We start from the raw sequence: 24481 nt of genomic DNA, 5'->3' as shown, positions 1-24481 counted from the left end.
CCCGGAAGCAGCTGTGTCCAGATTTTTTCTGGCGGGGGGAGTAGGGTAACTGTCGTGAGGAGACTCTAGATACTAAGTTTTAACAAACGTTCATAAGAATGCAGGAGCCATAGGGGCTTTGGAAGTCATAAGGTCTGAATCACTCATTTTACATATGAGGAAAATGAATCTCAAAGAGACTTAACTTAGCCAACACCACATAGAGATACATTTAAAAGACTACAACTCAGTCTGGCCACTCATAAACAAGCTTTTCCCACTATTACTGCAATATGCCCCACATAACCTTACATTTACACTTAAGATGTATATTTCCAGAACTCTGAACACCAACAAGAGTGCATGGAATCTTTTTATGCTACAGTGATTCTCACAAAAAATGCCGTATTCATTCCCATTTCCCAAGAAAGCCAAAGCAATGTGAAAGGCCACATATGGGTGACCAGCCAAAGGACTGGTCTTGAAAAACAAATGACAAAAAGCAGGAAAAGTTTTTCTACCTCCTACTTCACAGCCCTGGGGGTAGATCCTGCTGCCCACGTGCCTCTGATAAGAGAATGTGAATTTTGGGGGCTGAAAAGGGGGTTAAAGAGGTCATTCCCAACACTTTGAATTACAGCTTAGACAGCATGTTCCCTTATCTCTCTCAGGCTGGAGAGCCTTTATCTAAGAAGGAGTCATTCTGAGCAGAGATTTTTGTCTTTGGCTGCTAGACACTCAAAAAGGGACTCCACGGTAGTAGGTAGACAGACACTAGTTCTAGCTAGCCAAAGAAAACCCAAGGCACAATTGAAATGTTGCAGCAAAAGATCCATCCACTGAAAGGCAAAAGATAACAAGTTTAGAAAGGAGAAATTGCTTTCAGAATGAAAATTTTTGCCAAGGAAAAAAGGCAATATTTGAGTAAGTGAAGAGAGTGTGCTAGGCAGCTGTGCCCCAGAGCATTTCCTCTTGCTGTTTAGTGTAAATTAGGCCACCAAAGCACCTTAGAGGCCTTGAGGGTGAAGCTTGGAGGACAGGTCTTAAAAGGGCAATGCTAATGTGCTCACAGATCTGCTGGGGATCTGGAGCCCGGCACAGCCTTGGCCCTGCTGGTTCACTGCTCTCCTACCCTACCATACCTGGCCGTATTGATTTCTCCAAGGGCTGCAAGAGGAGGTCACGCGCGGCCAGGCTGAAAACAGAATGGTTCCAGGAATCTTGCTGAGAAGACCAAAAATATCTACCATCCCACAGGCAACTTTATCTGCCCAGTCTTTTTTAATCAGGTCATCCTACTACTAACAGTGACTGGTAATGTTCCTTGGGCAGTGAACGTAAACCTAAACTAATTCAGGATCAATGCACAGGTCATATTGTACATTTTTATTAGCATTCTTACTTTGCATCAATTTGGCTTTATAGGCTTACCAAAATTTCTTACAGATTTCAGGTCTTTGGGCTAATTTACAGGGCAGGCAAATACTCTGGAGCCTTATTATGACTTTCCTATTACATGCAAGTTGCATAATCATGTTGTTAAGTGAAAAGTGATGTTGTAATGAAATCCTTCTAGGACTTCCAGGAATAAACTTTCTTGGATGGGGTCCAAGATGAAATCAGCTTACACTGAATTCAAGGCTTATAGGAATGAGATCAAGGCACCAGTGTGACTGTGTGTGCACATAGGGCATAGGACACGCTCCCTTTGAGTTCTCTGTCTCCACAAATGACACCACTGTCTTCTTTAGACTTCATTGAAAACCTTGTCATCCCCTTTGATTGCCTCTTCCCAACAATCACATACATTTTGCCAAGACCTATCATGTGTTTCCTTGAAATATTTCTTCCAATTATACTTTCTTGTCCATTCTATTTGCACTTTAATCCTGGGTCTCATCAGTTTAGTGCTTAGATTACTGTGGAAATCTCCTACCTGACCTTCCAGATTCCAATCTCTCCCTCCTTCATTCTGTCCTAAACTCTGTTTCCAATCTACATACACAGGAAAAAAAATTTTTTTTGCCTATTTTCCAGAGCAAAATCCAACAAGGTTTGTATTCCATATCTTAACTGTATTTCTTATTCATCACCCAGCATATAATAGATATCATTTAAAAAGAGCAAAGTGAAAAGTAGTTGTGTTAGGAAAGAATAGGATAATTCATATGAAAATGCTTAATGTATTCAGAAACATTATATCAATGTAAAGAATTAAAGAAAAAAATCTCTCAGGAACACTTGGGAAACATTTGTAACATGCCTTACACAAAATTTTGTGGTTCACTGCTCATAAAACAACAACAAATGCTCTGGAGTTTGGATCAAGGTGGAGCTCTGAGAACACAAGGCTGTGTCTATTTCTGCCCTAAATCCTTAAAAGTGACAGAAAAGAATTTTAAAATTCTGAAAACAAAGAAAAACAAAACATGATGAGGAATCCCTGAAAGAAAACAGACAATGGAGAAAACCATGGCCTAGAATGCATTTCAAAGAGAACAGCTCTGAGAATGGAAAGGGTCAAAGGCACCTTGAGCTTAGAAGCTTCAGGGACAGGGAACAGGAAGTGTTCCTGTAGCAACTGCTATGGTGGTGGGCTTGGGCTCTGCTTTTGGAACAGCCAGATGTGCGGTGTCCCCTCTCTTAACTTCTGCCTGGGCCAAGTAGTGGCTGCAGAAGTCTTTGTCCCTGGGCTAATGCCTGGGATGCTTGGGTTTGAAAGGTTTGGTAGTGATGCTGATGGCTACAGATACACAAGGGGGGTGAGGACATTATGCCATTCAAATACTAAGTAAAAAAATGAAATAAATGAAATGGTGCAAATAGCACATTTACACATGATTTTCTTATTTACTTTTCAGCATAATGACTATATTTTTTATATTCCCCTAAACAGTCAGGGAAACTGCTTATTTTTAATAACTTATGAGTATAATTTTGAAAGCATATATATTTTTATTAATAGAAATGCACTGCCATACTATATCAGAAAATAACGAACCAAGTGCAATTTTTTGTATAAAGCCTCCATTTACAATGAATTCACTTGGAAATTATAAGTTTGGTGAAATGTCTATATTTTGGACAAGAATTAAAACCCCCTGAGGATAGTCAAATTATCCATGCATGAAACATGTAAATTTTTCCAGTAGTTGGTAGGTTGATAGATGATGGGGCATATTGGTACGTTAAACAGACTGTCACTGAAATATTTCCAAGGACATAGGTCAGATAGCAGGGAAGCCAGCTAAGTGTGAGCACCTTATTATTAGCACCTAGTTCATTATGCAAGAAAGGAAGCTGTAACTCTCTCTGAGGCATGAAGGAGAGTACAGTGAGGCTCCCAGGGAAGGTTCAGTCCTTCTGAGGCACAACACCAGGACGTGGAGTTCTCTTACTCAAGGCAGGATTATTGGGAGAATGGAGATATATGACTGTCGCAATTTTAAGAATGGACTTTTAAACAGCTGTCAATGTTCTAGAAACATTGGCTTCCTGGACCATGCTATATCTTTTCATACATATATAAATCTGTTACCAATCACAGGCCAGGAGAAGGTAAACATTATTCATTGATGCATCAACTTTTATTACCTAATTCTTTGTACCAGGCCCTGTGCTATATTCTGGGAACAGAGCAGGGAATCTGACAAGCAGGACTTATAATCTGTTAAAGATGATAGACGTAAAACTACTCATTGCACAATTATTTGTTTATAATTGTGACATATATAACAAGGAAGAGAGTCAGGTAAGAGCATGTTATGTTTAAAAATCAAGAGACAACCAGTGTAGCTCATTTCATCTGACAAAGAGAAAGGTGACACCAGAGTAGGTTTTCTAAGGTAATCAGGAGGCTGGATTATTTAGGGCATTAGAAGACATATTAAATATCTTAATATTGATTCTAAGAGCCATTCAAAGCTTTAGTCAGGGGATAGTATGATTTTATTTGCAATTGTAAAAGATTACATTGGCTTCTGGGTGAAAACAGATTCAAGGAGGAAAGAATGGACCCTAGGGGACCAGTTAGAAGGCTGTGGTAGTGTCCAGGTGAAAGTGGTTGTGACTAGGTGCAGAATGATAGTAGTAGAGATAGATAAAAGTGAAAATGTAAGAAAGAGTAAGAGTTAAAATCAAAGTGATTGGGTGATAGATTAAATGTGGGGAGTGAATGAGAGAGGGGATGATTTCCTGGTCTCCCTTTGCTGGCAGTGCCACTCACTGAGGTAGATTACATTGGAAAAAAAAAAGAGATTTGAGTTCAGTTTTGTATGTGCTGTATGAGAGATACCCATAAAACACCCAAGTAGAGAGACTGAGGTGGATTAATGGATGTTGAATACACAGTCTTGGAAGTCAGAAAAGAGATCTGTGCTGAAATTGTCTATCCAAATGGTTGAAGACTTGTGCACAGATGAGTTGGCTTGTAGAGAATATTAGGAGGAAGGGGAAGGGAAAAGGAAAGAGAAGGAAGAAGGGAAAGGGGAAGGGTAAGGGAAAGGGGAAGAAGAAGGGGAAGAAGAAGGGGAAGAAGAAGGAGAAGGAGAAGGAGAAGAAGGAGAAGGAGAGGGAGAGGGAGAAGGAGAAGGAGAAGAAGAAGAAGGAGAGGGAGAGGATGAAGAGGAGGATGGGGGGGCAGTGGTGGTGGTGGGATGAAGTGGGAGATTGGGATTGACATATATACACTAATATGTACAAAATAGATAACTAATAAGAATCTGCTCTATAAAAATAAATAAAACTTAAAAAAAAGAAGAGGAGGAGGAGGAGGATGGTGGTGTGGTCTAGGACAAAGCATTATGGAACTCTTAACATCTCAAGCTTGAGAGGAATACGGTAAGACAAAGAGTCTGAGAAATGGTAGCCAGAGAAATGAGAGAGAAACTATGAGAGTGCAGTGCCACTGAATCAAGGGGAAGTGAATATTTAAAGAAGTGACTATAATTAATGTTAAGTGGTGATGAACAGTTGAAGAAGATAAAGACCTTATTCCATTATCAGTTATTCCTATCCAGGATGGTTCATATGCATGACCAGCAAGCTGGTGCTAGCTTTCAGCTGGAAGCTCAGAATTATCACCAGGAATCCTCAGTTCTTTCCCATGTGAACCACTCCATGGGTACTGTTTGGGCTTCCTCACACCATGGCGACCAGCTCCATCAGCAAGTGTTCCAAGATATAGGAAGTCTTTTACGGCCTGAGCCCAGAAAATGGTACAACATCATCCCTACTATAATCTATTCGTCAAGCAGTCATGTTGTTCACCAAGATTCAAGGGTATGAGACACAGACCACACTTCTTGAAGGAGGACTGTCAGAGAAATCATGACATCTTTAATATACCACAGACCTCAATATTTGACATGTATAATCCTAATCATGGTAACATGTTTTATAAGCAGAAAAGATTGGAAATAACCTAAACATTCATCATTGGGATGAAATAAATTAATTTGGATTATCTTAAGTAAATTAATTTAAATTTATAAAATTAAATACTATGCATCCATTAAAAAGCAATAGGGATACTTTTAATACAACATTATAAAAATATTACCATGAGATATTTTGAGTAAAAAAAAGCAAAGGTTAGTATGTGTATAATATGTTACCATCTGTGTAAAAGGAGGGAAATAAAAGGCATTTGTATTTGTATTTGCACAAAACACTCCTGGAATAAGCATTCTCATTGGGGTGATATCACCCCCAAAGGGGTAAAAATTGGTTCTTGTGTGGGAGGAATCAATGTTTTAATATATAAAGCATGGTTATACATATAGTGCAAAAAAAGATATACAATACACCTGTGTATTCAAATTAAAAGGGGAACCAATAATCAGGAAAAAATGTCTTCAAAGGCTCCTTAGGAGAGTGGTGGTGAAAAAAAGGTTTAGAAACACTTTTCTAGAAGGATGCAAAGGAATGAGTCCATATGGTTGCCTGAGAGAGCTGAAATGAGCTACTGGGAGAAGGAAGTGATGAGAATAAGAATGTTCAGTGTATGTTCTTTCATATTTTTGGTATTAGAACCATGGGAAGAGAGAATCTACCAAAATTTAAATTAAAACATAAAATTTAAAAAGAAGGTTATCCATTTTATTTAATCATATAGTATTACTAAATAGAAGCTCTTTCAGCATATACTACAGTGTATAAACCTTATACTTTTAAAGGGCTAGTCTGGGCAAGTAATTAACAATTTCACTCATTTATCTTGACTATTTGAAAGGGAAGCTGGTAAAGTGACATTTCATGCAAAGCATTAAAAGTCAATTATTACTATATATTCAAGGTAAACAGTTTTAAAACACAGGTTGTGTGGGTACCTGCTTCATTCTGAAGGGATAGAGAGCATATTCCTCTCCCAGGGGGTGTGAAGGATCACTGGAGTTCTCTCATGCTAAAGTGTTCCGTCCTTTACCCTCCAGGATAGGAGAAGCAGCTATCCTGAAGATAGAGAAGATTCAGAGAAGTAGATGCAATGTGAACAATAAAAGTCCTTAGCAACATCCAAATTCGTAAAAAAATTTTTTTTTTTTTTTTTTGCAGTACGCGGGCCTCTCACTGCTGTGGCCTCTCCCGTTGCAGAGCACAGGCTCTGGACGCGCAGGCTCAGCGGCCATGGCTCACGGGCCCAGCTGCTCCGTGACATGTGGGATCTTCCCAGACCGGGGCAAGAACCCGTGTCCCCTGCATTGGCAGGCGGACTCTCAACCACTGCGCCACCAGGGAAGCCCGTAAAAAAAATTTTTTTTACATGTACCAGTATGCCCCAACTTACACTGCAGAAGAATGTAGCCATGCTAAACGCTTGGCAATCTTCTTCTAGTTGGGCACACCCATATGGAAAACTGGACAAGTAGCTATGTCCTTGCTGTAATCTCTGCTCCTCTAACATTGAAAATCCACAGTAGGGTTGTAGCTCTTCAACAGCTGAAGTCACGAGGAGAAGAGCAACATTAGACTTGACCCTGGTATGTGAATGACAGCATGTAGCACTGGGAGCTGGACCACATCCTAAGGAGGGGATCAGTCTCGCCCAGTGTTGCAAGCAGAAGCCAGTGGCACAGGCATCATGGTGCCACGTTGCCACTACAACCAATACAGGGCAGCCTGAAAGGATAAGGAGGAGACTTGGAAGCAGTAAATAGTTATGGCTTAGCTTAAAACTGGCCTTGCAAGACTGGCTATTTCATCATCAGAGTTCCTATCTCCCTCCAATGATTCCAACTGACATTGATGAAGCTCACTTAATTGCACAGAAATTCCACAGACAGTTTGTGGATACAAAGCCCTGAAAATAATTCTGAAAGTCCACTTAGATCATCCATCATTTCCGAAATTTACTCCCAGGTCATATCAAGTTCAACTCTGGTCACAACTGCCATTTAAAAAAGAATGTGAACATATGTGGTGTAGTCTAAACCATAAATTCTGCTCAACAATGCATAAAAGCTAATGCCAAAAATCACCAGGGAATATGTAGCCACTCCCTGCCAACTTTGGATGAACTCCATTGCCTTGAAATGTAGCTCCCTTGTGTGTTTCTCTATGGACACTCAGACAGGAGTTGTTAGAAAGAGAATGGTGGTTAATTCTCATTAAACTACTATCTTAGCTCTGGTTGCCATAACAAAATACCATATACTGGGTGGCTTAAAGAACAAAAATTTATCTCCTCCCAGTCTGGAGACTGGAAGTCTGAGATCAGTATACTAACATGGTCAAGTTCCAGTGAGAACTCTCTTCCTGGCTGGCAAACGGCTACCTTCTTGCTACATGCTCACATGGTCTTTTCTCAGTGCATGCATGGAGAGACAGAGAGAAAGAGAGAGAGAGAGAACCTTTCTCTTCTTATAAGTCCACCAATTCTATTGGATTAGGACCCCACCCATATGACCTCATTTAACCTTAAATACCTCCTAAAAGTCCTATCTTCAAATACAGTCACATTAGGGGTTAAGGCTTCAACATATGAATTTGGGAGGAAGGGGGGATCACAATTCAGTCCACAGCATCTATAAACAGAGATAAGAAATATTTAAATATTCGCAAGAAAAATTTATGTTGACTATTAGAAAGGTTAAGAATTACATAAGGAGAGCTTGAGAAATGGAGCCATCTATTCAGAAAACAAAACAGAAGAAAATATGGTACCATTATCTGATATTTTATGCCCCTCTAATGATAAAGATGCATCTTGGCCCTATGGCAACGACTTTTTTCTTTAAATTGAGGCAAAATTCACATAACAAAATTCTCTACTTAAACCACTTTAAAGTGCAAAATTCAGGGACTTCCAGTATGTTTACAGTGTTGTGCAACGATCACTTCTATCGAATTCCAGAACATTTTTATCACTCAGAAAAGAAACCCCGTACCTGTTAAGCAGTCACTCTCCTATTGCCCCTAACCCAAGTCCCTGGCATTGGTCTTTTAAAGTTCAGGAAAAAAAAGTTACAAAGGTGTACTTATTCTTTCCACTTAGGAAAAAAAAATGGCACTATTTTAAAAGGTACTGGTACCACTAATTCAGAGAGAGTTTAACACAGAGAACTGAGTCTTATTTTGTTGTGGAAAGGACACTTCATAGAAACATGGAGTCAGAGATCATGCAGCAGATCTCTGTTTCCAGGGTATCTCTAAATGCATAATACCAAACAGTTAAAAAAAATTATGGATATCATGTCCTCATACACCCTCCTCAACAAAGGAACAGATTTTTGTTGAAATACATTTAAGGAATTCTAAATTAAATTGTTGACAGATTTCTTTGCCAAGCAAAGAGGATGGATAGAGCACCAACAGGGACGTTTTGTTTTTTATCTTAATTATCAGTGTAGAATACCAGTTGCAACCTGGTGGTTTTTCACAACAAATGGACCAAAATCACAGATAGATTTTATTTTTCAAAGAAATTGAGCCAATAATGTAATATCTGTAAATTTTACATAAAATGTATACATTTCTAGCTTCATTCAAAAAAATACTAGGTTAAGTGGCACCTCTGGGTCCTTATAGCCGAGGTGAGAGACAATTGCTGGTTTTGAAAGAATCATGCACAACCGAGCTTACTAGAGCCCGCATCTAGTCCATTTCCATCATGTGTTAGCTGCTTGGCCCCTGATGGCACTTGAATTTGCTTCTCCTATTGTACAACAGCCTCTGCAGAGATATTAAACAGGCGTATTCTTTTAATCATACTTCAAGCACAAAGCCATCTAAATGGCAGGCAAACTTGAAGCGTCCTCCAACTTTTTATCACAATCTTGAATTTTCCATACTCAAAATGAATGATAGTTGCTATCCCTATAGATCTAGCAACTTGAGTGAAAAGTACAAAGTTTTTGAGTGGCAGACCAATGACTAAACCGGACTTTTTTTTTTTTTTTTTTTTTTTTTGCGGTACGCGGGCCTCTCACTGTTGTGGCCTCTCCCGTTGCAGAGCACAGGCTCCGGACGCGCAGGCTCAGTGGCCATGGCTCACGGGCCTAGCCGCTCTGCGGCATATGGGATATTCCCGGACCGGGGCAAGAACCCGTGTCCCCTGCATCGGCAGGTGGACTCTCAACTACTAAACCACCAGGGAAGCCCTAAACCGGACTATTTTGAAAGGTACACAAAAACTTCTGCTTATGTGGCAAACAGTCACTGCACATTGGGTCTCATCAAAGGTACATACAATTCGCTTACAATCTAATAAGAAATATGTAGGAGCCATGACGTGGGAATAATTTGAGCAATAGCAAATAGTTTACAAAATTAAGTCTATTTGCATATGTATCTCTCTCACATAGATACAATTACAGATAAGGAGGTATAGTTATAGAATTTCCATACGCATACTAGTTAAGGAGGAGAGACAATTTACCAACATCAGAGGAAGCAATTGTGAAGCACAGAGGTTTACCCAAAATTACCCATTTGCTCAAAGAACAGTAATTAGAATTTCCTTAAATTCCATTTGTTAACATGCAGCTTGAAACTATACTGAAGTTATTTCAAACATATATATTTCTACCATTTAAATATGAAATCAAGGACTTTTCCAAAATTATTTTGTTTACATTTCATTTCTCCTCTAAAACTCAGTAGCATAATTGCTCTTAAATTAATCACTGTTGGGCTTCCCTGGTGGCGCAGTGGTTGGGAGTCTGCCTGCTAATGCAGGGGACACGGGTTCGAGCCCTGGTCTGGGAGGATCCCACATGCCGCGGAGCAACTAGGCCCATGAGCCACGGCTACTAAGCCTGCGTGTCTGGAGCCTGTGCTCCGCAACAAGAGAGGCCGCGATAGTGAGAGGCCTGCACACCGTGATGAAGAGTGGCCCCCGCTTGCCACAACTAAAGAAAGCCCTCGCACAGAAACGAAGACCCAACACAGCAAAAATAAATTAATTAATTAATAAAAACTCCTATCCCCAACATCTTCTAAAAAAAAAAAAAGAAAATTAATCACTGTTAATCAAGTTTTAACTAAATGTCCCAAGTCTTATGAGCAGTTGCATGCTGTTCTGTACTTGTTTTATAGTCATACTATTCTTGGTGTTAAATAGTGTAATACATGTGATCCAGTACAATGTCATGGCAAAAAGCTCAGGTTTTAAAGTCAGAGAGACCTGGGTTAAAATGCTCATATGGAGGGCCTCCCTGGTGGCGCAAGTGGTTGAGAGTCCGCCTGCCGATGCAGGGGATACGGGTTCGTGCCCCGGTCTGGGAGGATCCCATATGCCGCGGAGCGGCTGGGCCCGTGAGCCATGGCCGCTGAGCCTGCGCGTCCGGAGCCTGTGCTCCGCAACGGGGGAGGCCACAGCAGTGAGAGGCCCGCATACCGAAAAAAAAAAAAAAAATGCTCATATGGAAAGGACGAACAAATGGAGTCATGAGGATTCTTCTTAAGAGGAACAATGGATTTGTTTGGAAGGGATACGCTTTGAGAAATGCTAAGGAAGAAAGAGTGAGACCCTAAGAGTACGCTCAAGAACAACAGAAGCAGGAGACAAGGAGAAGAACTTGTTTCTTTCCTGATAGAGTAAGTAAAAATAGGAAGAACCAGCCTAAAGTTGACCAAATGCAAGACGTGTTTTCTGGGAGTGAATTTCTTAATAGAGAAATATGTATGTGCAGCCAAGTTGATACAGGGCAAAAAACCGCAGAACACATTAGAATGTCTATGATTTAAACTTCTTCAGCATAGACTCTGCAATACTGTGTATAAGCCAATTACTGGCTTGGCCAAAAAGTTTGTTTGGATTTTTCTTTCATCTTACAGAAAAATCCGAATGAACTTTTTGGCCAATCCAAGAGTTTGAAACTTTAGAGGCAGACTATTGACCTTAATGCACCATGAAGGAGTGGTCAGCCAGCTTGTTCCTACAGCTCTCCGTATCCCCCCCAACATCTGAGGGTTTTTAGCCTGACACAGATAATTAGCACATCAAAAATGGATTTTGTTTGGTGAAATTAAAGGCTTAATTAGCGTGATGCATTTTTGAAAATGGATTTCATTGGTGAAATTAAAGGGTCTTCATTATATGTGGGTTGGTTGAAATATTTCATAAACAAGTACTGTCGGTTCAGTTGTGTCCCCCCAAAAGACATGTTGATTTCCTAACCCCCAGTACCTCAGAATGTGGCATTATTTGGAAATAGGGCTGCTGCAAATGTAATTAGCTAAGATAAAGTCATGCTGGTAAGGTGGGTCATTTTCAGAATGACTGGTGTCCTTATGTCAAATAAGGAGAGAGATATACACAGGAAGACTGCCAAGTGGAGATGGGGGCAGAGATTGGAATTACACAGCTGCAGGCCAAGGAATGCCAAGGACTGAAAACCAGAAGCTAGGAAGAGGCAAGGAAGGATTCTACCCAGAGCCTCACAAAGAGCAGGGTCCTGGTGACATCTTGATTCTTGACTTCTAGTCTCCAGAACTATGACAGAATAAAGTTTTGTTGATTTAAGACATCTAGTTTGTGGTCATTTATCAGTTTGAAACTAACATAACAAGATATAAGATTTTGGAGAGGATCATACCCTGCACCCTTAGGGATGGCATTCATAATCGTCAGAGTTCTCCAAAAAAAAACAAAACTAATAGGTCATGTGTATGTGTGCGTGTGTGTGTGTATAAAGGAATTTATTAAGAGGAAGAGGCTCATATGATTGTGGAGGTGGCAAGTCCCAGAATCTGCAAGGTGAGTCAGCAAGTTGGAGGCCCAAGAGAACCAATGTATAGTTCCAGTCCAAAGGCCAGCTGGCTTGAGACACAGGAAAAACCAATGTTTACATTCTAGTCCAGAGGCAGAAAAAAAATTGATTTCAGCTTTAAAGGTGGTCAGGCTGGAAAAATTTTCTCTTACTCAGGGGAGAGTCAACCTATTCAGGCTTTCAGATGATTGGATGACTGACAATGACTCCACACTGTGGAGGGGAATCTTCTTTACTCAATCTACCAACTTAAATGTTAATTTAAATGTTAATCTCATCCAAAAACAGACTCATAGAAACACCCAGAATAAGGTTTGACCAAATAGCTGGGGCCCTCGTGGCCCAGTCAGGTTGACAGGTAAAATCAACACCACAGCATCCACGCCTGATCTCGTGGAAATCATGTGTTCTATCATTAGTTTAGGTGTATTGATAGTTGCTTGTGCCACCTCTAAGGGTAACAGAATCTTGTCCCTGGAATGTAGTTACATCTGCCTGAGTGAACCTTTTGTACGAGGTGGGGTTGGAGTATCTAAAGGATAAAATATTGGAACTTGCTAATCTGTGAACTGTGTTGGCTCTGCATCCTAATGAATATTTGTTTAATAAATGTTTGTATTTGTTGCAGAATTTGAGGTGAGACTTGCTTTAATTTATATCCTGATGGCAAGTTTCGAGAGTCAGTAGTTAAACCTCACAATTCTCAAATTTCTTATGTTTTACTTTAGCTATCGAAAAGAATGTAAGAGTCATACTTGACCAAATCTTTGGGAAGGGCTTTAGATTTTCACAGACTGAGAAACTGTCAGCATTCCAGCCATTTTTACATAGATCAGAGGCATAAGGCATTCCCAGTTGATACCAAGGTCATATCACTTATGTAATTGCAATCTGACATTGGGCTATTAGCCTTTCCAAATCTTGGTTTAGTCACCTGTAAACTGGGGAAAACAAAGTACTTACCTCAAAATTAGATATCATAATTCAGGTAACATATTCATCATAAGGCCTGACACATTTTAAGCACTCATTAAAAGTTGTCCTTATTATTTTTAATCTTAAATGATGTTTGACAGGCCAGAAAAATAACCGAGGAGAGCAAATGGGAGTGATCATAAAAGGAACAGAGGGAACAAAGAATGTATTAATTTTCTATCAGTACTGTAACAAATTACCACAAATTTAGAGGCTAAAACAGACACAAATTTATTATCCTACAGTCATGTAGTCATGTAGGTCTGAAGTCTAGTAGGCTCTCACTAGGAGATAATCTGTTTTCTGCTCATTCAACTTGGAAGAATTCAGTTCTTTTCAATTATAGAATCAAGGTCCCCAATTTCTTGCTGGCTGTTTACTGAGGGCTGGTCACAGCTTCTGGAGGCCACCTGCATTTCTTGGTTTGTGGCCTCCTTCCTCCATCTTCAAAGCCAGCAATGGCTGATCAAGTCCTTCTCACACCTCATCTCCTAACCCATGCTTCTGACTTCTTCTTCCATTTTTAAAGATTTTGTGTGATTAGATTGGACCCGTCCAGATAATCCAAGATAATCTCCCCATCTCAAGGTCCTTAACCTTAACCACATCTGCAAAGTCCTTTTCGTGATATAAGGTAACATATTCACAGATTACAGGGATTAGGATGTGAACATCTTTGAGGGGACCATTATAATGCCTACCACAAGGAATGAGAGAGAGAGGGCAGGTAGAGTCCTAGTAACACCATGAAATCTCCTCACAACTTCTCCTGATCTACACATCTTCTCCCCACTCCCACCCCATCCATGCCCAACTTTCTCTTCACAAACCCAGATAGTCAAAGTGTCTCAGGTGGAGACAAAGACACAGTGTTAAGACAGGACCACATTATTTGGGCTGGTGATTTTTGTTCTGAGGGGTGGTATAATCTCATCTCTTCAGGAATTGGGGGCCTAGATATTGATGAGGAGAGTTTGATGTAAAAAGAAAATAATCCACATGTACCAAAGCCCAGTCCCTATGGGGCATTTGAGGTGTCATAAAGTCCTAAAATAGGACATGTTCATTTGCAGATACAGGTGAAAATATAAGCCATGTTTTAAAGCTCTCCTTATACTGTTCTCCTTATTAGTCAAAATACTAAAGCAAGTCACCTGTATTAACACTACATGTGTGCTCTATGGTAAGACTGAGAGCCAAATGTGGAAGAAAGTGAAAAAGAATCATTTCACAAGTCCAAGATAAGAACATGTAAAATCCTTCACTGATTGAGATCTACGGGTTTTGATTCTTAGGTGAATGTTCCTTTATCCAATGCTTTGATCCTAAGAAGCAGGGTTTTTCCGTTATAGTTCTTTCATGATTTGTGGAATTCATAATAGGCCCAAGCAAGGTTGGCCCTGTCTAGGGAGAAAGTTTTGTGGTTTAACAGGCTTCATTTAGATTAGTTTGCTTGGAGCTGCTAATGTAGGGGGCCTAGTATTTTTTACTACAAATCAGAGAGGCAGGTACCATAAACTTTTGCAGGATGTCTTCTGAGGACTGCATGGAACTGTGGGCTGAGTGGGAGAGACACTTCTCCCTCCACTCTGAGTTACTTGTGAAGTAGGCTACCTAGTACCTTATGACCCATTTTAGGCCTACCTCAGTGTAGCCTTACTTCTGGTCATTTGTCACAGAGCAGAGTGCCTGAAAGACTCTACTGTCTTCTACACTCTCCACTAATAAAATGATTTAAATAGGATGATTCAGATGGCTCTGGAACATGAGCTCTGAAACCATAATGTCCTTCTATCCTTGGGTTGACTAGAATGTCTGAAATCACATTATTAAAGAGTTGTTCTTTGGACTCCAAACTCTGTTAAAATGCAAATACAGGTAAAGGGAAACAATTAAACTTTACCAGCCACTCACCTCTTGAACAAGAGAATATTTTATCAGAACCTTTCCAAAGCATAGATCTTTACAAGGAGATTTGTGGAGAATGAGCAAAAATGGGAGTAAGCTTTCCAGAACAGTAAAATCAGAAGAACCAAAGACAAGGTGCACCTACCTCAAAATTTTGCCAAGGGATAATATTTTCCTCATTTTGTGACTTTCTTTGCTAAAAGTTCTTAGAATTTTCTCTTCCTAAACTTCCCCTTAACTATTCAATTTTAAAATAGTACTATTCCTAAAAACATCTTTTAATAATAGGCCTTATGAGATGAATAGAAAAAGAGATAGATAAAAAATGCTTTCCACTAGATCTGGAGCTGTCATTACATAACAAAACAAAAGAAAAAATTGCCCTCATTGCATTTTTGCTGAGAGGATCACTTTTCAGAAATGTAACAGAAAAAAGTAAAATTTAGATAAAATGGGAGGCTTATTGTAGTCTCCACCACTCAGAATCTACCAACAGTTTACATAATGGCTCTTGGACACCAAGCTCTGCCAGCTCTAATTTCTTAGAAGTTTATTCCAAGTTTTTTTTTTTCTCAGTACATCTCCTTATATTATAGATAAAACATTATAATGCAGAAACCACATTCAGAAAAAATCCAGTTAACCCATCACTTCTGGAACATTCAATTTAACTCTTATTATACTTCTGACTGGTAGAGGTTAATTTCGGTTTTTTTTTTCATTTTTGGTAGGCCAATATTATATTACTCCTATACATTCAGTTAAATATGTTCAATTTGACTTACGATAAGAGTTACTTGAGGTTGGCAGCAATCTCAAATGCACACACATCTTAAAATATTACAAGTACTAAAGAAATGCATGAAACGAGCTTAATGTAAAAATAATTTGAACAATACAGAAATATATAAAGTGAAACCAGAAAGGCCTCTTCCTTAATCCTCATTCTCCCCAATCTATAGAGGTTAATTTCTAATTGGTTGAGGAAATTTCTGTTTTTCTCTTGCAGGTATGGAAACCACACCCGAATTTCATTGGCCATCAGTGATGATGGGGCTCAGAACTAAGAGTGAAGCCTGGGTACCAGTTTATCAACTCTCTTCCCCTTGACCATGAATCCCAAAGCACTTCAGAAGGGCAGTCCCTTAGTCTCCAATGATGTAAAATTCCCACGCACAGTCCCAGGAGGGGAATTGGTGTTCTTGGGCTGTGAGTACCAAATCCCTCCACTTTCTAAAGCAAAGCAAAAGAAAATACAATCCACCAACATGAGGAGACACTATCCAACAACATTCTTATATTTAAAATATACGTCAGGGGCTTCCCTGGTGGCGCAGTGGTTGAGAGTCTGCCTGCCGATGCAGGGGACACGGGATTGTGCCCCAGTCCGGGAAGATCCCACATGCCGCAGAGCGGCTAGGCCCGTGAGCCATGGCCGCTGAGCCTGCGCTCCACAACGGGAGAGGCCACAGCAGTGAGAGGCCTGCGTACCGCAAAAAAAAAAAAACAAATAAAAAATAAAAAATAAAAAAATAAAATATATGTCAGTAGAATCAGGATGTCAACCCAGGCAGTCTTTGCTCGTAACTATTCTACTTAGTTGGCTCTCATTCCCTAATAATAAAATAGTGGCATATTTTGTATAGCTCAATGTTCCATTACTGAAATCACAATTTTTTCTCAAAATCTGCTTTTATTCCTATGCTACTGATTCTGGTTACTGACATAATGATCTAACCCATCTACCCTAAGCCAGATACCCGCTTGTTAATTCCCGAAGGCTAATCTATCACTTTTATCTGTCAATTCTATTTCCTACATGTCTCTCAGTCTTTCCTCTCTTATCTCTTGCTTCTGCTACAGCCTTGTCAGCTCTCTCTGGGCCCCTGCAACAGCCTCCTCCACAGATGCCTGTTGCTTCTTTCACATCCTTTATCCACTCTTTCTCCAATGATCCTAAAACACAAGCTAATCATACTACTCCCACTGATAAAAACCCTCTCATAATTTCCCATCCTCTATACCAGGGTCTCTCAAATTATTTCTCATGAACCACCAACATATTAGACATTCTAAGGATCTCTTCATTTTTTTTTTTAAAAGAAATATTTATTTATTTATTTTTGGCTGCGTTGGGTCTTTGTTACTGCAGGCAGGCTTTCTCTAGTTGCGGTTAACGGGGGCTACTCTTCGTTTCCGTGCATGGGCTTCTCATTGCAGTGGCCTCTCTTGTTGAGGAGCATGGGCTCTAGGCACAAGGGCTTCAGTAGTTGTGGCACGTGGGCTCTAGAGCGCAGGCTCAGTAGTTGTGGTGCACGGGCTTAGTTGCTCTGTGGCATGTGGGATCTTTCTGGACCAGGGCTCGAACCCATGTTCCCTGCATTGGCAGGTGGATTCTTAAACACTGTGCCACCAGGGAAGTCCATCTAAGGATCTTTTTAAAAGCAAAGTTTTGTGGCTGCCACCCTGACCCTACTGAGTCAGAATTTCTGGGGATGAGGCCCAGGAGCCTGAATTTTGATAAACGCTTCAGGAGATTTTTATATACACTTAAATTTAGAGCAGTATAGATCTGCTGAGGAAACTCCAACACCCATTGCAGGGTACAAAGGTCCACAGGATTCTGTCTTACCTACTCTCCAGTCTCATCTCCTGTTGTCCCTCTCTCACTTGCTCTCCCACAATACTCAGCCATGCCATGGCTTTGCTAAGCCGTTTGCATTGAGGCCAATGGCCATATTTTGAGGCAAATCTCCCATATTGCCTACTCCATGAGGCCTTCCTCAAATACACCAGGCTAAGCAAATGAATCCTTTCCTCCTTTAACCCTTTGCCCCATGACGATGCCTTTCAGATAGCACTGTAGTTGTTTGTTTACCTGTCTGCCCCCCTGTCACACTGAGAACTCCTTGGGGGCAAAACCTGTCTTTTTCAGATTTTACCTCTACTTCTACTATAGAGCCTGGAACAGAGAGAATTTTGGACCAATTTTTGCTGTATGAATGATCTTGAGTTTACAAAGCTCCATGAAACAGATAACTCCACATCAGGACAGAGCAGCAGGAGCGGGTATCTTTAGAGGTGACATTCATGTCAAGAAATGGAGCCTCAGCACAGACCACATCCAGGTCATCCTTTTCCTGTCTAAAGCCAAAAAGGCCTATAAAACCTTCCCCACTGCCGCACTCAGGGTCAGTCAAGGTGAAACTTCTTGGCAAAGCTGTGTGTATCACAGTTTCTTTTTCTGAACATTAAAAAATTTTAGAGAGAAATTGAAATGATGTTTGAAATACAAGTCTGTGTAATTAGCATAGAAAGCCTGCACCTCGAAAAATAAACTTTGAGCCACTGAAGGCAGGTATGCCGGACGTTGTATTAATTGGGTTGCTTTTGTAAACATATGACAGAAACTAACTTGAACTAATTAAGTTAAAAGGAAAATCTTATAATAATACCAGAGTATTTTACAAAACTCAGGCTTAAGAATGCAGCTGGAGATGCAGGACGATTTGAACTAAGGACATGTACACTGTTGGGAATCCCCCTCTGCTCAGCTTTGCTCCATTCATCACTCTGGCTACACATGGAAGGCATGGTTGCTGTAACTCCTGAGTTTTAGATCGAATAGTTGTGGACTCAAAGAGATCTGACTAGGGAGCAGCTCAATAACCAAGTTGAGTCAATGACTGAGTTTCCCCTGGCTAATTCAGTGTGACCAGGGACACTAACAGAGCCACACTGGAATATGGGGCCCCAGCTAGGGAGAGATAAGTGCAGTGGGAAATCCCTTAGGTGATCACCAGCGAGAATAACCTCATTGATACTGGAAGCAAAGAGGATAGTTTAAATTGTGGGTAATTCAGGTGGGAGTTTTGGAATGGGACAACTGAACAAGAAGACTCAGGCTAGAACTATGCCAGAGGCTGGGCTAAAATCTCCCCTGGTAAAAGCCTTTACCAATACCACAGTGAGGAACTGACTGTTAGGCCCAAGATTATCTGTATAACATTTATCATTTGCTGCTATGCCTGCTAAAGTTAAATATTAATATGATAAATAAGAAGTTTGTTTCATAGAGTAGTTTCAGTTTTTAACTAATCTTTGCATCATCTTTTTAAAGCCCCAAGTAAACAAACCTTTTTAAAAAGAGCAAACAAGTAGAAAACAGTAAGAAGTTTAGAATCCGATATGCCTGACTGATACTCCAATGCACTAGAAGGTACTTGTGTTAGTCTGCCTAGGCTGCCATTTCTGGTATCTGTCTTTATGTGTCCAAATTTCCTCTCCTTATAAGGACACCAGTCATATTGGATTAGGGCCCACTCTGAAGATCTCATTTTAACCTAATCAACTCTTTAAAAACCTTATTTCCAATTACAGTCACATTTGAAGTCCTGGGATTTAGAATTTCAGTATATGAAGTTGAGGGAAGGAAACATCAGAGACACAAGTCAGACCATAACACCAGAAACGCAAACCTTTTAAACTCTCAGGTATATTATTTTTTGGTCTTCATAGTAACTTTTAACATAGCAGGGAGACTTGTATTACCCTTATCTAAAGTGTACAGATAAGAAAACTGCAGGTAACAGTAGGCAGAATCGTGACTCCAAATCAAGTGCTCAATCCCCAAGATCACAATGCCTCTACAAGCTGTCATTTCCACTAATCTCAGTGAGATGCAATTACGAGCTGCTGAGGTCCAATTTGGGCAAGACAGAGTAGGACTGTGGTGGAACAACCGCTCTGAACACTGTAGAATAGGAATCTGTACTTTGGACAATTTAATTGGTATGGAGAACGGAAAAAAGGAGGTTACATGCCTTAAAATATAGCTGAATGCCTTGTCATCTGGGGTTTGCTTGACTATTTTTCACTGAGGTTGTTCAAATCCAACCAAAGGTATCCCTGACAGATTTTACCCAGAAAACTCTAATTTGAAAAAGTGCTGACATTGCCATGGGTGTTGATCTTGAGATGTAGGCAGACCTGATACACATTCACCTTTTTTTTTTTTTTTTTGCGGTACACGGGCCTCTCACTGTTGTGGCCTCTCCCATTGCGGAGCACAGGCTCCGGGCGCGCAGGCTCAGTGGCCATGGCTCACGGGCCTAGCCGCTCCGCGGCATGTGGGATCTTCCCAGACCGGGGCGTGAACCCGTGTCCCCTGCATCGGCAGGCAGACTCTCAACCACTGCACCACCAGGGAAGCCCCACATTCACCTTTTTTATTAAGTCCTGCTCCAACCCTGTCCAAGTACAAATTGGATTCGGCCCTCTCATAGCCACCCAGCTGATGGGCCCAGAACACATAATTCTGATTACTTCATAGCAGTATTCGCAGAAGTACCTTGTTAGAGCAATCATAAAACCATTTGAAATAGAAGGGAAAGTCCTGGCAAATGAACTACTAAAATGGTTGTACTTTACAAGCATTATGTAACACAGTTTGTTGTAGCACTGAAGAAAAACAGTAACCTCAGAATGGGATTAAGGACTGTAGGCTGGGGCCAGGGGTCAGGTCAGGCAACAGGCCTTTGGTTTCAGAAATGCTGTCATGCTTTTGGATTGAAAGTCAAGCTGTTGCCTCTAAATTATGAAACAATGATCACTGCCAGTACCTACCTTTAGTTAGATGCAAGCTTTCATTTTAGTCTATGTCCCACTTCCTAGGCAATGGGTCTCAATGAAAAGCTTACGGCCAATTGCACACAGCTTACCATCAATAGGAATGTCTTTTCCTCACTCTCTCCTACTCCTCATCTTTGTACCACACCCCAAGCTAGCTATAATGCATTGAACAGGAGATGGTTGAGCTCCAGTTCAAATGTTGGACTGAGCACATACATTTGCCTCCAGTCTTTCTCAATACTCCACTGAAAGAAAATTTTAGGAGTGCACAATCAATCAACATATAGCAGCAAAGAGATCAAGAGTGGGGTGGTGATTTTTAGTGAATTGATGGATTTCAACAAATATGCAGAAGCCAGAAAATGGAACGACGTGTATGGCCTATGACACTGTAATCACACTCCTGGGATATACGTCAGAGAAATTCTCACTTAGGTCTGCAGAGAATGTGTACATGGATGGTCTTTGCACATGAACACAATGGCCAGTAAGGTAGTGGGGAGCAGAAGAGACTTAGGGAAAGGATGATTAGAGAGGAGTGAATGCATTCTATGAAACACTGGGCAGTAATACGTAGAGAAGTTAGAAACAAATAAGTAAGAATTTATCAGAAAAGTAAAAACAACAAGAAAGTACAATATCATTTGTTAAAGACTCTAAAACACAACAGTGCATATTATTAAAAATTACATACATATTTTAAGGACATGTAAATACATTACTGCAGGTACCTATGAGGGAGAGGCAGATGGGAGGAAATGAGAGTAAAGATTAGAGGAGAAGGAAAAAAAATAATAATAGAAGGTACTCGCTTAAATTACTAGTAACAATGTGCTCTGCATATTGTGCCTGGGACCCTATAGGAAAAATACATTGAGTGGAATGGACTGGATGAAACAGGGAAGAAGCCACATCTCAAAATGGGAGGGAATCAATCTATGTACTATAACATCAAGATGATCTCACACATTTATTTATATATAAAAAAAATTACTTGGGCTTCCCTGGTGGCTCAGTGGTTGAGAGTCCGCCTGCTGATGCAGGGGACATGGGTTCGTGCCCCGGTCCGGGAAGATCCCACATGCCGTGGAGCGGCTAGGCCCGTAAGCCATGGCCACTGAGCCTGCGCATCTGGAGCCTGTGCTCCGCAACGGGAGAGGCCACAACAATGAGAGGCCTGCATACCTCCAAAAACAAAAAAAAAAAAAAAAAAAAGAAAGAAATTACTTGAAAATGCACTCTAACTTTTCAATATAAGCAAGTCTAAATAATTTCATTTTTTCACCATGGTGCATACATCATTTAGATTAAAAAATAAAAATTAAGAAAAAGGAGGGTTGTGATACACTGAAAAAAATTCAATTTGCTCCATTTTCTGCAAAAAAACAAAACAAAAAACCCCCACACCAATAGGGAGAGAATGCCTGAAGGAAATGTAGGTTAAAATTTTAACATGTAGAGTGCCTACAATCTTATTTATTTAAAAACCTGACTTTCTTTGTATGTTTTAAGAAAACTACTCCGAAAACACAAGAAGAGGCTCTGGAGAGCAGTTGCACAGGGCAGCCTTTCAAGACATTGGTTTGGGCTTCCATACACCCTAATGAAAACTTGGGTTTCTTAGGATCTGAAGGTTAGTGGATCTTTTATTAACAAAAGTCAAGCCCACCAGCAACATGAACCTTCTACTACATGAAAGGAAATACTGATTAATTGAAGCAATCATTAAATTGGAGAAAACTTAGAACTCCAGTGGAAAAACAGCTTTATTGATTCCCCATGTTTGCCACTGAAGTACCAGCAGCAGGTCTCATGATACTACACAGGAAGTCCAGGTCAGTCAGAGGATTTGCTTTGTTGTATGATAGTTGCAGCCAGATCTTCCTGTCTAGATGAAGATACCATCCAAATCCCAAGAAAACAAAACAAAGGGTAAAAACCCTAGCAGCTGCAAATAATTTCTGTCCAGTCATCAGGATGGCTTTTTGCTTTAATTGCAATTAGCATGCAAATGTTCAGAACTAAACAGGGAAATAACACAAAAACATTAACTTAAGCAATACTCAGATTCTATATACACTGTAAATTGAGTAAAGAAAATAATTAAGGGCTTTTAAGAACAGAAACAGTTGTTTCATTGAGCAAAGACTAAATGGGTAAATCCTTAAAACTTTTCATTCTTCTCTATCTCTAAACTATACTTGACATTCAAGTATCATTTTGAAAGGTTTCTAGAAAAACTTTATTCCATATTTCCAAAGCAAAGACTATTTACAACAAGAGAACTGTACACTAAGTTTAGAACATAAAAATAGAAAATTAAAGCCGAATAAAATGATGTATGCAAATATATCCATCTTAAGGGATGTAAGGAATCTGAGTTGCCGGGATTTCCCATTTAATTTTGGGGGGACCTGAGCATTCAAAATTCATTTTACAATCTTATACCTGTCATGAGGCATAAATGGATAGGAGCAGAATTTTTACAGAGAGATCTAAAAAATGCAATGACTTTGACCTAGGAATTACTTTAGCAAATAATAATATAATAATGATAAATTTTCCCAATAAAAACTCTTGGTTAATCTTGAGCACTTGAGAAAAATGTGTATTCTGTTGTTTTTGGATGGAATGTCCTATAAATATCAATTAAGTCCATCTTGTTTAATGTATCATTTAAAGCTTGTGTTTCCTTATTTATTTTCATTTTGGATGATCTGTCCATTGGTGAAAGTGGGGTGTTAAAGTCCCCTACTATGATTGTGTTACTGTCGATTTCTCCTTTTATGGCTGTTAGTATTTGCCTTATGTATTGAGATGCTCCTATGTTGGGTGCATAAATATTTACAATTGTTATATCTTCTTCTTGGATCAATCCCTTGATCATTATGTAGTGTCCTTCTTTGTCTCTTCTAGTAGTCTTTATTTTAAAGTCTATTTTGTCTGATATGAGAATTGCTACTCCAGCTTTCTTTTGGTTTCCATTTGCATGGAATATCTTTTTCCATCCCCTTACTTTCAGTCTGTATGTGTCTCTAGGTCTGAAGTGGGTCTCTTGTAGACAGCATATATATGGGTCTTGTTTTTGTATCCATTCAGCCAATCTGTGTCTTTTGGTGGGAGCATTTAGTCCATTTACATTTAAGGTAATTATTGATATGTATGTTCCTATTCCCATTTTCTTAATTGCTTTGGGTTCGATATTGTAGTTCTTTTCCTTCTGTTGTGTTTCTTGCCTAGAGAAGTTCCTTTAGCATTTGTTGTAAAGCTGGTTTGGTGGTGCTGAACTCTCTCAGCTTTTGCTTGTCTGTAAACGTTTTAATTTCTCCATCAAATCTGAATGAGATCCTTGCTGGGTAGAGTAATCTTGGTTGCAGGTTTTTCTCCTTCATCACTTTAATTATGTCCTGCCACTCCCTTCTGGCTTGTAGAGTTTCTGCTGAGAGATCAGCTGTTATCCTGATGGGGATTCCCTTGTGTGTTATCTGTTGTTTTTGCCTTGCTGCTTTTAATATGATTTCTTTGTGTTTAATTTTTGACAGTTTGGTTAATATGTGTCTTGGCGTATTTCTCCTTGGATTTATTCTGTATGGGACTCTCTGTGCCTCCTGGACTTGATTAACTATTTCCTTTCCCATATTAGGGAAGTTTTCAACTATAATCTCTTCAAATATTTTCTCAGTCCCTTTCTTTTTCTCTTCTTCTTCTGGAACCCCTATAATTCGAATGTTGGTGCGTTTAATGTTGTCCCAGAGGTCTCTGAGACTGTCCTCTGTTCT

The 24481-nt window shown here is 39.9% G+C and overlaps 1 long non-coding RNA gene across 1 annotated transcript in view; it reads right to left on the bottom strand.

Moving 5' to 3' along the window:
* LOC132485340 (uncharacterized) overlaps positions 1–24481 on the bottom strand; it is a 255141-nt gene that overhangs the window by 31665 nt on the left and 198995 nt on the right. The window contains exon 3 of the long non-coding RNA XR_009531403.1: positions 6309–6429. This is a non-coding gene — a long non-coding RNA (uncharacterized LOC132485340). The remainder of the gene's footprint in view (positions 1–6308; positions 6430–24481) is intronic.

The sequence above is a fragment of the Mesoplodon densirostris genome, chromosome 3 (genome assembly GCF_025265405.1).
Source record: "Mesoplodon densirostris isolate mMesDen1 chromosome 3, mMesDen1 primary haplotype, whole genome shotgun sequence".
Lineage (NCBI taxonomy): Eukaryota > Metazoa > Chordata > Mammalia > Artiodactyla > Ziphiidae > Mesoplodon > Mesoplodon densirostris.
Note: the sequence above shows the minus strand (reverse complement) of the source record. Positions and strands in the feature narration are given on the sequence as shown.